At 33.3% G+C, this 16,646-nt stretch overlaps 1 non-coding gene across 1 annotated transcript; it reads right to left on the bottom strand.

Annotated features, from left to right (window-relative positions):
- Positions 1-327: 327 nt before the first annotated feature.
- Positions 328-434, bottom strand: LOC144999173 (small nucleolar RNA R71). The gene has a single exon (XR_013660694.1). It is a non-coding gene; the product is annotated as a small nucleolar RNA R71 (small nucleolar RNA).
- Between the last annotated feature and the right edge of the window lie 16,212 nt (positions 435-16,646).

Raw genomic sequence — 16,646 nt, 5'->3', positions numbered from 1 at the left:
ACCAACCCGTGACTCGTGCAACCCATCATTCCCGCGACTTACATTTTCAAACTAAAAGGCCACATGCTTGCTCAACTTAAGGAAATATCCTTTTATCAGAAAGATCACGAAAATGCTTACAAACATCTGGACGAGGTCAACGATGTAGCCGACTACTTTAATGTTCCAAATGTGCCTCGCGAAACCGTTTTACTTCGTATGCTTCCAGTCACATTTAAGGGTACTATAAAGGATTGGCTGAAATCACTCCCTCTAGGACCCATCACTACATGGGCTAAAATGAAGGAATAGTTCATTGATCAATTTTGCCCTCCCTCAAAGATAGCCAAGTTGAAGAAAGCCATAGAAAACTTTGAGCAACAAGCTGGAGAATCCTTATACGAGGCGTGGAAGAGATACAACGGTTTACTAAGGAATTGCCCACATCATGATCTTAGTACTAACAGGTTTATTCTTGATTGGTTCCTAAATCTATTCAAGACCATAAAGACTCACACTGGCTTCTTGATATATAACTTTCTTTCTTTAAGGAAAATTCCTCAACGGACTAAACATATATTCAATAGTTAGTGTGGATTCTTATCATGTCAACACTTCATTTAACTGGTATTTGTTTATCTTTGTTTTAACCAAAACATCACAACTAAAAATTTCAAATGAGCTAGGGCAAGAAAACATTTCTACTCCAAATTTTCATGATGTCTTATAAACCTACTTAGGTTTGAAAAATCTTCAACATAGGATTCGAAGTTACTAGAGTGTGACTCTAAAACTTGATTTGATACGAAGAATGACTCATCTCTTGGTTAAACCATTTCAACAATATATGACTCCTCTTCTTAGTTGAGACAATTTCTCTTAGATGTTCTTTGAGGATCAATTTGTGAAATGGTTTCATAATCATTAAGATGATCATAAAACATGGTACTAAAGTTCTCTCCATTCTTTTAACATTGGAGAAAGCTTTATCGTTCTGCCTAATAGATTCTTCATATTAGTTCTAGCATTCTTTGAAACTTTTCAAAGAATTAGAATTACACTTAATGTTATAAGTATAACCATATTTACTAAACCATCAGTAAATAATGATGAATAGACTTATCTCCTTTGTGGTAGATCTAAATAGTCCACATCAATGTGTACTAGATCCATTAATCCTTCACTTTGACTCACATAAAATGTGATCAACAAATTAGTCTTAATCTTCCAAATATCAAGATTCTCATATATCACACAATCAAATTGTATGACTGCAAGTTTCTATCCAGTTGAAACTTGGTTGATGAGAAGTCCCTTTATTTGGTTGATTATGACATTTCAACAAATGACGCAACTAAGAAGCAAATCCATATTTAACATTGCTAAGAATCGAAATATCATCACCAATTTTTATAAATGCCATTGCACGGAAATATAATGTAACAAAAACTCACTTTATTACTAAAATGCAGAAACATTTGTCCTTACAATGCAAATATAAAAACTATGTTTCTAGACATTTCCAAAGCAATCTATTAATCTATCATAACTCCTAAGCAGCAGCTCTAAAATTTGATCCTCGAACCATGTGATTGAAATCCATCTCTCAAGATCAGATTTAACTTGCTCTTCACAAGCTTCCTTCATTCTCTTAGATCCTAAAGTAGAGTCATACAACTTGAATTTACTATCTCTAATATCTTTTAGGTAGTCTGGACAACTTGACATCCAATATCCCTTCAATTGGTAATAGAAACATATGGACTCTTCAAGAATGGCACATGGATTTATCTCAGAACTGGCCTTTCATTTTACCAGCTGGTGAAATAATTTTACCTTGGCCAATCCCTCTCTATCGGGAAGAGGAACCTTTTCTAGCTACCAATATTGCCATTGTCATTGTCCATAGAAACTTGGGATACAAATTTTTAAACATATTTGCTTAACCAATGCTCTTTAGCATTTTAGCTTCAGTAACAATTAGCAAATATGTCAGATCAATTAGGGTCAAGTCATTGTCAGTCATACAGTAGTCCTTAATGAACTGACTATATGATTTAGGAAGTGAGTGCACAACCAAGTCAATAGCCAACTCCTTTGGGAAAATGACACTCAACATTACCAATCTGTCAATGTGCGACTTCATGTTTAGAACACATGCACACATAGAATTTCCATCAAAGTGTTTGCATGACAACAGGGCTTGAGTAACCTTGAACTTTTCAAGTTGAAGAGAACGTTGGTCGGGGAGAATCACTGGAGGAGGTGGAGGAAGAGTCTGAGAAGTATGATTTCCAGTTCCACCATTTAAAGAAGGGAAAATTCTTTCACCTTGATCAATTTGTGGAAGATTATCTTCAGATTGAGAAGGAAAGCTATTTCCAAAAGGATGAGGAAGACCATTGTTGTCTGAACTCGACATCTATAATAGGGACAATAGAGAATTCAAGTAGTTGATTTTAATCCTTAATTATTAACCCAAAAATTAAATTAAGGCTAGGATCCATGTTTTAAATTCAAATTTTGAAGAGGGATGATGTAATCAAATTCGAATCTATTATAGGTAGGTTACCATTTACCAGTTTCAATCTAATGAAACTCTTAGATCTTTGTGATTCATTTAACTATTCAATGACATGCTTAATCTTGATTATGCTCTCACATTGAGACTAGGATGCTGATGATCACAAATGAGATGTGAATAACCATGCAAATTAGCTTGGTACTGTCGATGTCATTTATCACCCAATCAACGTGTCGGTTAACCACACACGATCCATCGATCAATGATAATTTAAGAGACACCCATTGCCAACAATATTAGTCCATATTAGTGTGCCGGTTAACCACACACGCTCCACTAACGACCAATAAGGTGCAATGTGTAATTTCACGGGTTAGCATTAAATTCACATTTTTCCTAAAGTAACTAAGAATTGGATTTTTAGAAAATGCTTAAGTTACTTTATGATTATACTTTTAATCAGGATTAATTGTCCTATCAAAACCGTTCGGCTAACGACCCTCCACCATGCAAGAGAGCGGTGGGTAAGAATGGATATCCAATGTCGATTATTTGATAGGCCGCTTCCTTAAACTCCTCTTATAGTATGGCTTCATGAATGAGGTATATTACCGGTTCGACTGATTCATATTATATAGTAATATTAAACCTTTAATGTTACATATAATATAAGGGTGTATTTTAAAATTATAAAATACTAGGGATTTAACCTTTAATAAATTAAACTTTTAATTTGATTAAATTTAAACCCTTTATGGATTTATTAGTTATCCTTTAATTAAACACTTAACTAAATTATTAATAACTTCCATAAGGATGTAATTTAAACCTTTTAAAATACAAGGTTTCTAGAATTTAAGATTTCAAAATTAAACTATTTAATTAAATTTTAAATTCCAAAACCAAGGGGTATTTTTAAAACTTTTCAAAAATACTAGGTTAAATTTTTTTTAATAGTTAAATTAACCATTAATTTTATCTTTAAAAAAAAATTAAAACAAATCATTAAATTTGATAAGGATATACCATTACATTTAAGAACAATTCAATTTTAGATAAAAAAACAAATTAAGGTAATTATCATAATCAAGCCAAGATTATCAAAATCGAAAAATCAGGAATCTGACTAGTCAACTCATCGAGTTTGCGTAATGCATTCGTTGAGTTGGGGCAACTCGTTGAGTTCCAAACATGAACTCGTCGAGTTATATGAACATAATGACAATTTTGTTCCCTTCTCCTTTCAACGATTCATAATTTCATTAAGTTGAATTGAAAAATATCCTAGGCTCTGATACCACTGATGGGTCTTGAGCATAACTACAAATCCTATGTGTCCATGAAAGCTTATTGCTTTAGATCTAGGTTTTTCACTAGTTTAACATGCAAACTTGAATACCAAAGCAAAACCCTAGAAACCAGTACATAATTCGAAAGTTGCACAATATAAGGTTTTAGATGTTTAGCTTACTTGTTATGTAGCAATAACAAGAACACCTTAAAGATCTTTGACTCTTGAAATCACGTGCCTCAAGTGTGACACCTCTAATAGCTTACAAACACTCTTTGCAAGAGAATGAAAATGGTAGAAAAGGAGGTACACCAAACTTTCAGCCCTACTAGGATTCTTACTAGGTTGGCCGAAAATCCCAAGCTAAGCCTCTTTATATATGGCAAGTTGGTTAGTCCTAAAGCTAGGGTTTGCAGGTGGAAACCCTAATTTCTTGCTTAAGGCCTAAGCAGCCCATGGACACCCTAGTAAGAGGCCATTGGACGAAATCTTATAGGGCCTCCCTATAACTTTTGTCGAATCCTATCCAAGGGGTCTAAGAGCCCAGTTTCACAACTATCATTGATTTGCAAAACAACCCCTGTACTTTTAATTAATTCCTTTAACTCCAAATTAATTCCAAATTAATTTCAAATTAAATATAAATTAAACAACATGGTTTCCAGTTAAATGACAGGGATGTCGCATATTATTAAAAAGATGGTGAATTAACCATAAAAAACTACATGACCCTCGATATAAAATTATTCTTATATCTGTGTCTCAGTTAACCACACATGCTCCATTAACAGGATAATTTCATGAGTGACACATCATATTAACTTATATGTTCGCAATGATGTGTTGGTCAACCATACATGGTCCATCATAAAAATATAAACAATATGTGTGTTTTCATGGGTAACACATGACTCGCATTTTTAATATAAAACATGATTTTTGTTCTATTATTTGATTAATACTTTTAATCTTGAAACAAAATCCAATCGAACCCTTTTGTTACATCCACTCTGAAAATACAAGAAGATGATGACGATGGTTAGCAATGGTGCTTTTAAAAACCAACCTCATTTGAAATCAAAGAAAACTCCTTAAAGCTCATTTGATAATAATGTTTTTATTAAACATGTAAGGAAATATGTTGTATGAGTGTAATACATATAGTAATCCTACCATATGTAAAATTCAAACATTTAAAATTTCTATTCTTTCTTTCAAATATTCTACTTTAATTCTCTTATTAATGATTTTCAAGATAAATATTCAAATTTTAAATTAAAGTTTGCATAATATTCGAATTTTAATTAATTAAATAACAAAATTTACATTGTTATTAATCTAAGATTTGAATCATCAGATTTAAAAAATTAAACTAGTATTTTAATCAAGAGGTTTATTGCAAAATTTTCAAAAACTAAAGACAATGGAATCTTAAAAAGGAATCGTCCTGACGCGTTGCGTCCGTCGATAATTCATTTTTCTAGTTTTTCTATTTTTTTACAAAGTTGTGCAATTAACTAAAACATATTAGGCTCTGATACTATTATTGAGTTTTATTAATACACTTTCTAAAGGTAGAAGAAACAATCAAAGATTTACCAAAGTGTGCATGCACCCTAAGATCTAGGTTTTACTAGTTATAACAATGAACTTTAAAAATTATAGAAATAAGAATACTAACCTCTTGATCTTTTGATTGTGACTTTGTGAATGACAACTATGTTGAGGTCGAATATTTTTGTGAGGTGTCGAAGGTCGTTTATATCTTTTGTAGTATTGAATGTTTTGTTTGTAAGTTTATTATTAGGGAACATTATATCGAAGGTTTTAATGTCTTAGCCCCTTATATTTTTCGTATGCTTTCCTAATCCTTATAAATATGGGATGAATGCTAGAGTTAGAAAGTAACTTTGTCACTTTGTATGTTCTTTATAAAACTTCTCTGTATTCGAAAGCATAAATGAGTCAATCAGATTATATTTAGATCGTGTGTTCTCAATTCAGACTTTGATAATCTGATCTCATAATTCATCGAGTATTCGATGTCTGTTTTCTGGTTGATTCATCCATCAATTTTCAAATTCCTGAAGCTTTTCTCAAAACCTTCCGTACAACAATGGCAAACTTTAACATGAACACAAAGACCTCTTTTTCTCATCTTCTAGGATCATCAACAAAGACTCCTATATTGATTCCTGAGTATTACGATCAATGGGCTGATTGTATGGAAGATTAGTTGAATGGTATTGATGAAGAACTATGGAAATGCATCGTTGATGATGTTCATCCTCCTTCTAATTTTTGTAGTGTTGTAACTTCTGCTATAAATCCAAATGTTAATGAACAATCTGAAAATTTGCTAAAGAATGAAAAGAGATGTATGTGAGACTTAAAGGTACTCTTCCACCAGCCGTATTCAATTATGTTCGTAGCTGCAAAACTTTAAAGGAAATCTGGAATACCTTGAAGGAGAAGTATCAGGGCAGTGAGAAGACAAAAATCAGTTTAGTCAAACAATTTCTGCTAGAGTTAAGAGAGTGAAGCAGAAAGGAGGAGAATCCATTGAATTGTACTATGACCGTCTAAATGAATTAATATTCAGGTGCAATAGATATGGAATCACAAGATCGACAATGAAGTTCAATCTAACATTCATCATGGGGCTACGAAAATAATGTTGAAATGTCAGTCTTATGGTAAAGATACAACAAAGTTTCGACTATTTTTCACTGAATGATCTCTACAATGTGTAGAAAGCACATGAATGAGAAGTGAATAAGATAGCTGAAGACACAAGGATCAGTTTGGGTCGTCCTCTTTCTCTTGTGTCGAAAGTGTCTGGAAGAGAGATTGAGAAAGAAGTGACTGGGAAGGAAGATTCGGAAGAAGAAGGTTTGATCGTCAACTCTGATGATGAAGCTATTGATTTTTATTCAAACAATCGAGTGAAGAATTTTTATAAAAAGCCTTTTAATGCGAAGTCAAGAGCTGGTGATGTGAAGGGAAGTTTTTCTGGGAAGGTAAATAAAGAGAGGAAGATTGAGAAGAAGGAAGTAACGAGTGAAGAAGCGAGGGTAGAGAAAAAGCTCAAGGGCGACTCTGGATTCAACTGCCATTACTATAATGGAGTGAATCATATTTCAAGTGATTGTATGCTGAGGAAGAAAGATGAGAAGAAGAATAATGTTAAGTAAGAAGCCTATTATGTGGAAACACTTGAGGAAGTCAGAGCTAAGACAAGGGAATGTCACTTGTTGCCAAGCCAATGGGTTGGACGACGAAGAAGGAACCTACCAAATCTGGTCCCAGGGTTCTGATGGTGAAGAAATAAGAAACCCTACACATGGGGCAATTTTCGTAGAAGACGAGAAAAAGGAGGAAGAGGAAGAAGAGAATGTGACTGGGAAGTGTTATGTATCGACATCTACTTATAAATCACAAAGGACTGCAAAAGTACATTCTCTTTTATAATCATTTAACATTCCTTTTAATGCATACAATTTGATTTTATATGAGTTTGATGATGCAATTACTTATGTTAATGATTTGCTTATCTCTGCTAGTAATGATGCTAAAAAGTCTAGTACTCAGTTGCTAGAAACACAAAGGTTTCTGGAGTCAAAAAAGCAAAGATAAATCATTTAGAGTTACAAATTACGAACATTATGTGTGATAAGGATATCTTGTGTACTGATAATATGATTTTTTTGAAACAAATAAATATTTACTGTAACTCAGCTAAACAATTATATGGTCAATCAACTGCTTTGAATCATTCATCTGAAAATAGCAAAGAACAACATAAGAAGCTTTTACCTTTCTTAGCTTTCGAAAAGGAGAAAATTGACTCAAGTTCTTATGACCGTGAGATGAAAATTTATGAGTTTGATAAAGTTCCTGATAATAGATATGAATATGGAATCATAGAATTTGATGAATGTTTAGATGCAAATGATATTGTTAATGTTGTTAATAAGACCTTGACCAAAGACGAACAAATAAAATTTTTGAAAAGAACTGAGAATTCGACATCTAACTCTCAAAACAATTTTGCTAATATCGAAGATGATTCTAATGATATTAGTGAAATTGAGGTGGAGGAAGTTGTTGATTGTTCTAAGTTATCAGTCATTAATGTTACTTCAATGGCTAAATGGAAAGAAATTTGTTGTGATTCTTCGGTTAAAATTGAGACTAATTTACCCTCAACTTCGAAAGTTCATGATCCTGACCATGTAACTATCGAAGATAGTCAGACTGATAGTGATGAAGATAATGATGATGATCTTTCAAAAGAAACAACCATTCCTCGAGTTGTTGTTGAACAAGTGTACGAAGATACTGAAAAATTTGACACAAGCATGAAGGAAAAGGGTTCTCATTATCTTGAAAGAAAATCAGATGTATATCCAAGTTTTGTCTGCACCGATGAAGTTATCTTTCAAGATCAGGTGTTTGTTACATCAGTGAATGATGAAAAGGTCAAACCTAAAATCAACAAATTTGTTGAAGAAGATAACAAGCAAGATTCGAAAAAAGGATTTTTCTCAAATCAAAGTACTACAAAAAATAATCCCAACTAGAATTCATTCACTCTTCAAAGACGAAAACCACAAAGAAACTAGGTTATTAAAACTAACAAACCAAAAGATGAAAATCAAACAAAAGAAATGATTTCTCATAAATCGACTCAAAAGGTTCAGAACTTCAAATTACAAGTTGAAAAGATTTCCAAAGAACTTGGGATTTCAATGACTAAAGCGATGAAGAAGGTTTATTGGCAAAATATTGAGTCTCGAAAGAAACAAAATGTTTTGACAAATAAATCGTCTAAATTAAGTATGTCCACAATAGTTCAGAAAAAAAAATTAAAATAAGTCTTTCATAAAGAAAACATCGGTTCAATCACAAAAAGATGTTGCAAAAAGTCCAAAAAAAGCTTCGTCATTGAAAGAAAAATCTTATTCACAAAATCAAAATAAGGAGACTTTTGTGAAAAAACGACAATCAAGGAATTTTGTTCATAACAATCAAAACAAACGATTTTCTCAAATTAATTTTTAACAGAATGGTTTTCTACAAAGTAGACATAGGAATTTTTCTTAGATTTGAACTCAAAAGCGATTTTTGAATGTTTCACAACTTTGTCATAGTTCAAATGTTGGCTATGAAAATCGATTTCAATCATATGTGAAGTCTGATTATGCAAAACCATGTTTTGAAAGGTTAAATGTGAAAGGAAATGAAACTTTCAATCCAAGTCAACCACATTTTCCAAATAATCCTTCCAAGAAATAAAATAACACATCATTTTCAAATGTAAAAAGGGTGTTAAAAATCTTAATCATTGGTTAGAAGGAAAAGACAAACAGTATCAATGTGGGAAATTTTCTCAAGAAGAGACCATGTATGCTTATAAAAGTTATCTAAATGACTCAACAAGTGGAAGTTCATCATCCAAAGAGTTAAATCTAGTGATTCGGAAGTGGAAAGTTGTTCCAAAGTAGGAAATTCATTGGTCACAAAATTAGAAGGTTCAAAGGAATATCAATATTGATTCTAAACCTTCGAATGATTTCATTTCAATCCCTTTGACTAATGAAGTTGACATGCTTGATAGTTTGAAATCAAAAGTTTGAAACTAGGCTTTAGGATCTTCATTTATTCATGGATTTTGTTCTAATAACCAAGGACCCAAACAACCTTGGGGACCTATATTCTTTCACTGATTGTAAGTTTTATGTGACGAGCAATATGATGACAAATGGTATATCGATAGTGGTTGTTCTCGTCACATGACTGGAAAGAAGGAAAACTTGCATGACTATCGAAGTCAAGATAATGCTGGAGTGGCGATGTTTAGAAACAATCACAAATGTTATGTGAATGGTTATGGTAAAGTGACCAATGGGAAGTTTACTTTTAACAAAGTGGCATATGCCGAAGGTCTTCAACACAATTTGATAAGTGTTTCGCAACTAGTTGTGGGCACTGGCAATCAAGTTGTTTTGATGAAGAAGGGAGTGTAATATCGAACAAAGAAACAAAAGAAGTTCTTAGGAAATCTAAACGAAAAGACGTTATGTTTACACTTGATATCAAACCCATTGTTGGTGTTCCTTTAGTTTGTCTTCTTTCAAAAGCTTCTTCTGACATAAGTTGGTAATGGCATCGAAGACTTTCTCATTCAAATTTAAAAAATTTGAATAAATTGGTAGTAAAAGATATTGTTCGAGGTTTGCCAGTTTTAAAATTTGATAATGATACTTTGTGTGCAGCTTGAACAAAGAAAACAACACAGACAAGGACATCCAATTGTCATTGATTCGAAAATCATCGAACCATTGGAACTTCTTCATATTGACCTTTAAGGTCCTTCGACAGTTGAAACACTCAACAAAAAGAGGTAGATTTTGGTTATTGTTCATGATTTTTCTAGGTTTACTTGGGTATATTTTCTTCATTTAAAATCAGAAACAACTCAAGTGATGATTGATTTGATCAAACATATCGAATTGAGTTTGAAGAAAAGGGTTTGCAAGATCAAGAGTGATAATGGCTTACAGTTTACGAGCAAAGTTCTAGATTTGTTCTTAACAGACAAAGGAATTTCACATTAATTTTCTTCCCCATACACACCGCAGTAAAATGGTGTTGTTGAAAGAAGAAATCGTTCTCTTTGTGAAGCAGCAAGAACAATGTTGACATACGTGAATCTTCCGTAGTATCTTTGTGCTGAAGCAGTTTCAACAACTTGTTTTACTCAAAATTGGTCTTTTATTCATCTTCGATTTGATATCACCCCATATGAAATCATTAATCATCGCAAACTTGATGTTAAAATTTTCCATGTTTTTGGTTGCAGATGCTTCATTATGAATCTTAAGGATAATCTTTCAAAATTTCAGTCCAAGGCTGATGAAGGAATAATCTTGGGATATTCAAATAATTCGGTCGCATACTGGGTGCTTAACAAGCGAACCAGGAAAATCGAAGAAACATTTAATCTCATGTATGATGATTATTATGTCAAAAGAGTTGAAAATATTTTGAAAAAAAACAATCATGAATGAATCAAATGATGAAACTGAAAGGTTGACTTCATTATATTTTGATTATAATTTAATTTTTGGTGTTCCTGATAGGGCTATTGATGCAGAAATTCATGCTGCTGACAATCAAGTACCTGAAGCATCAAAACATTCAAATGTTTCGAATGTTACACAAGATGTTGTTAAATTAAATTCATCGACAAATTCTCCAATACATATTGAAAGAATACCACTATTACTTGATGATAAAGTGGAGGGGGACACTTGATTTCGTCAAATGACATTGAGGGGGAGAAAACTTCCGAAGAAGTGCAACATCAAGAAATTGAAATTTTTGAGGGGAAGCAACATATTAGTGATCCAATTGTTGAGGGGGAGCAACATGGATCTTTTCCAAATATTTCAAAAGATTCACCTGAAGAGTTTAATGATATGACTGATAATCTGTTGAATGCAGGTGAATGATCAGAAAATAACAAAATGTTAGAAGATGCACCATTAGATTTTGATCCAACATATCCTCTGATGGATAGATGGACTCGAAGTCATCCTCAAGCATAAAATCTTGGTGATCCACATGCCAGAGTATTGACCAGAGCTCAAATTCATGCAAAGATTGAGGTACTCAATACTCATCAAAATATTTGTATGTTTAATGTGTTTATTTCTAAAATTGAACCAAATTCAGTTAAGATTGCTATGGAAGATCCTGACTAGATTGTTTCTATGCAATCTGAATCGGCTGGGTTTGATCGAAATAAGGTTTGAAGGCTTGTTCCGAAACATCAAGATACTTTGATCATTGGCCTTTAATGGATTTTCAAAAATAAGACTGATAAAGAAGGTAATATTGTAAGAAATAAGGCTAGGCTAGTTGATAAAGGATATCCGCAACAAGAAGATATAGATTATGAAGAAACCTTCGCCCGTGTAGCAAGACTCGAGTCTGTTCGAATCTTTTTAGCCTATGTAGCACATAAGGATTTCGATGTATATCAAACGTATGTTAAGTGTGCATTTCTCAACGGTGTGCTCGAAGAAATGGTGTATGTTTAGCAACCCCTAGGTTTCGAAAGAAAGTTGGGAATCATCTTATACTTGTTCAAATTTATGTTGATGATATTATTGTTGGTTTTTCTGACCTAAATTTGTCAAATGAATGTGAAAATATGATGAATAGTAAATTTGAGATAAGCATGATGGGGAAGATCAACAATTTCTTAGGTTTAAATATTCATCAAAGTAGAGAAGGTATTTTCATTAATGAGGAAAAGTACACTTGTAATTTTCTTGAAAAGTTTGGCATGACTAATAGCTCAAAGATACGAGTACCGATAGAAGTTGGCACAAGACTTGGTCATTTGGTAGATAAGCTGACTGTTGACCTCACATTGTATCGAAGCATGATAAGTTCGTTACTATACCTAACGGCTAGTTGACCTGATATTATGTTGCCTCAGTGCAATTGTGCTAGGTACCAATTGAATCCCAGTGAGCCTAAACTTACAGTTGTAAATAATATTTTTTCCTATCTCAAAGGCACAATTTCGTTGGGCTTGTGGTATTCTTTGAAAATAGGATTTTTCACTCAAGCATTTTCGGATGCTGATTTGGGTGGTTGTCAACTTTATCACAAAAGCACAAGTGGAGGATGTAAATTATTAGATGGGAAACTTGTGAGTTGGCAATCGAAGAAACAAACATGTGTTTCGATTTCCACACTAGAAGCAGAATATATTGTTGTTGCAGCTTGCACTTCTCAAATCATTTGGATTCAAATTCAACTACGTGATTACGCAATCAACATGAAGAAAATTTCATTGTATTGTGATTCACAAAGTGATATATGTATTTGTCACAACCCTGTGCAACTTTCAAAGACTAAACACGTTGCAATTCAGTATCATTTTATCAAAGATTATGTTGAAGGCGATAACATTGATTTTCACTTTGTAAATATCACAGACCAGTTTGCTGATATCCTTAAAAATCCATTGGATGAAAGAGCTTTCTACAAATTTTGGCGGGTTTAGGCATGCTAGATACGAATGTAATTCCTGGTCTACATGCATTATAAAGACTGTCGATGTCAAAATTTTGGTTCATTCATAGGTCACTGTTCATTGGACCACCCTCGACATGCTTTGCTTTCGTCATTCTGCTGCATGATTTATCAAAAGGTTCGTTACTTTGTCTCAAAGCGTTGTGTTGAAACTTTTGTTATATTGTCAAAAAAAAAAAAAAAATAGTCTGGTACGTTTTTTTCATTTTGGATCTTTTCATTCAAAAATCAAAAATACCAAAAATATTTTCTTATTTTTATTATTTTCATTCAAAAATCAAAAATACCAAAAAAAAATTATCCTTTTGGTTATTTTCATTCAAAAATCAAAAAATACCAAAAATATTTTCTTATTTTTTTCTCATTCTAATCTCAAAAACCGAAAAATATTTTTTGTTTTGATTTGATTAACGAGCTTGTATAGTTGGTTGTCGAAGATTTCTAATTGGTACATGGATTGTATTTCTTGGGAAAGGTATTTATTCAATACTTTATACTCATTAAGATGTCCCTAGAAGCATGTTGCAGCATATCGACCCAAGCCTCCATAACTCAATGTGTCGATGCCTTAATGGATTTCTCATCATGAGGATTCCTTCCCAATTAGGCTATATTCACATTAGTTCCTGAGCTACCTTACTCTTCTCACCTGAGTTAAGAGCTTTCTATTTGGTCCAATTATAGCAGAGGTACATTTCAAATCTTGAACCAACCTTTTTCATCCTAAAGGTCTTACACATTCACACACAATGATATATGTCCAAGAGATCTCTGGTATAAACCAATCAGGATTTAGGCATATCAAACATCTATGTTTTTGAGCTGGATTCATGAGACTGTGATGAAAGTGAAACCCAACCTTTCGAAACTTACAAGGAATTGACTGTTAAATTTTTTTAGTTCGAGTTTTTAACGAAACATTTGTTTCAATACAATCTTTCGATATCCAAAATCACATTTTTTTTGTTTTGCATGGTCTTGCTAAAATGTTCGTCACCCACGACATTTTTACCCAACACGATCCAAAATTTAATTATTTTTTGGAATATGGTTTCTTTCTATATATCACTTCTAATTCTTTGTTACTTAATAAAATTTTCCAAAGCCTACTTGTAACTGACTAAACTGGTCAAACATGTACTTTTGTTTACAATTTCTCACACTTATGTTAAGTTGTGATTTGTAACAAAATCTGATCCGAACCACAAAGTTTTTTAAAATATTCCCTTCGATACTCCTCTATGAATTTTCGATTGTAAATCACAGGAAACCACACAAGTTGTTCGACATCTCTCTTGATGCAGAACAAAGTGATCTCTGCCTAGGATCAACTGCTTTATGTCGATTTTTTTATTGACATCATAGATCAAAAAAAATTATCTTGATCTCATCATATTTTTTTGGCACACATTGTCACACACCAAAATCCTTGAGGTTTTGAGTAATATAAACTCAGACTGATGATTTTGAGAAGTCTGGCGTGTGACTTTGCTTTTCAACCCAAAAGTGAAAGAGCCTTACCTCCATACCATAGGTTTTTGACGGTTCTTATCCTATTTGTACTATCAGAAATATTGATGGAAGTGTTGTTTTGGTTCCTACATGGTTTTCAAGGAAAAGTGCTCATCACTTTTTCAGACGTGTCTAACATTACGACTACCGATCCTAGTTTCTAGGTGACATGTGGCTCTATAAATAATGCTCAAACCGCTTCAAGTTCAACTTGGGTTTACGTATAAAATGGGTTTTGGGGATTTCATTCCAACTTTACGAAATCTATAAATCCCTAAATTAATTTGCCATTCAAACACTCTGTTTTCTTCAAAATTTCTCAAACCCTAACAATGGCGGCCAAGAACACAAATGTTGAAGCATCTCATACGACTAATGATATTACTTCACAACCTCTCATGAATATCCAAAGAACATATTTCTGAGTTAATCATGATGTTGATCAATATCCAGAAGGGTTACAGATGCGTATTGTTGCTTTGAAAAAGTTCAGTCTTATCTACTGCAGTGTTCTCTTGTTTTTTAGTACCCATGTCGTGGTTATCATTTGCTGGTTCAACGACGGTTTATATCAAGGCGGTGAATTTGGTTACCTTTCAACTGACAAATGATAAGAAGTTCAAACTCATGAAGAAGCTCTTTGCACAAATCCTGAATATCCTTACTGTCAATAATTTTTATGAGGTTTCGAATAAACAAGTTCTTCACATGTTCAACGAGATGGGTTATCAGTCAGTTCTTACCAAGATAAGTGATTTCAAGAAGTCATGCTTACCTTGTATCTGGAATTTTCTGTTTGGAATTTACCTTAGATGATTGACTGATCGAAGAATTCGATTAGATAAGGAAAAGATGGAGATTTATGCCTTGGTTGCAGGTATCTGTTATGATTTACCCATTGATCACACTAATCGGTTATAGGATGAGTTTGTGAAGAGTATTAGGAATACAAACGTTGTTTATGGGATTTCATGTGCTCGTTACTTGAGCTTGATTCTTCAATTCGCTTATTAAAGGGAAGGTATTTTGTTTCCTAAAGGTGAACAAACGACTGAATTCTCATTATATAATTTTCTTAAGAATATTGAAGATAATCCAAACATATTTCAAACTGTTGCAAGAATTCTAGAAAGAATGCTTCGAAAAGTTGATCCCACGAATCCTATATTTGTGGGATACATGCAAACTATCAATCCTTCGATTGAAACATGTATTTTACTTGCAAAGAGCACTGGTGCAATGTCGAAAAAGCGAATGGATTCAAAGAAACAGGCTAAAGGGAGTCCTTTGAAACCGGTGCAAGTGGAGAAGGTTGTTAAAGCTACTCCAAAGAAGGTTGTTATGTCTGATAAACCATCGAAGAAAATCCAAAATCCTGTTTTGAAGAATGTTCTTCACCTGTGAAGTAGGTCATGCCTTCAAAATTTTGGATTTTGAAACGATTGAAGAAGATGGCTCACAGGCCTTGTCATTCTCCTGAGAGGTCTAGCAGTTTTCTCCCAAAGCTATTTCGCAGATCACTCGTAAGCCCAAAATTAATCACAAAGGTGTTGTGATTCAAGAGATTCCAACTCTTGTCTCTCCGACATCTAAAAAGCGAAGGGTTGAACACATGGCTAAAAAGATCGCTAAGAAGAAAAAAAGAGTGGTTGTTGAAAATGAAGACAAAGTTTTACCGGAATCACCTATTCATAATAATGATATGATTGTTTCATCACCAAAGAGGAATTCTCCAATCAAGTCAAATGTCGAGGCGACTAGAGATCTTAATGGCTCTGTGAAAATATTTCATGTGGAAACAACCATTAATCAAGGTGATTAATCGAAACCATCTACTCCTGAGAAGACTACTGTCATACTACCCGAAGTTTCGAATGTCGAATCAGTTACTTAGGAGGTTCAAACTTTAGGCATCCCTGTAAACATATCTAATATGGACACAAATGTCATCATGGGTGAAGGAGTGTTGAATAACGAAGCTCAAGGTAATCCTACGATTGTTATTTCTTATACTTTCGACACATCTACCATTTCAACCAATCTCTATTTACCACCATTTGTTTCTACTGTTTCCACCACTTTAAACACCAACTACTCATTCTCCAACTTTTGATCAAATCCTTCAACAACTTATTACTTCTCTATTTCCATCCCAATCCACTGATGACCCTAAAACAGTTAATGATGATGCCACCACTAATGATGGTGAGTTTACGGGTACATTTG

The sequence above is a fragment of the Lactuca saligna genome, chromosome 5 (genome assembly GCF_052625555.1).
Source record: "Lactuca saligna cultivar CGN05327 chromosome 5, ASM5262555v1, whole genome shotgun sequence".
NCBI lineage: Eukaryota > Viridiplantae > Streptophyta > Magnoliopsida > Asterales > Asteraceae > Lactuca > Lactuca saligna.
The sequence above is the reverse complement of the archived record's forward strand: the minus strand, read 5'-3'. Positions and strand labels throughout refer to the sequence as shown.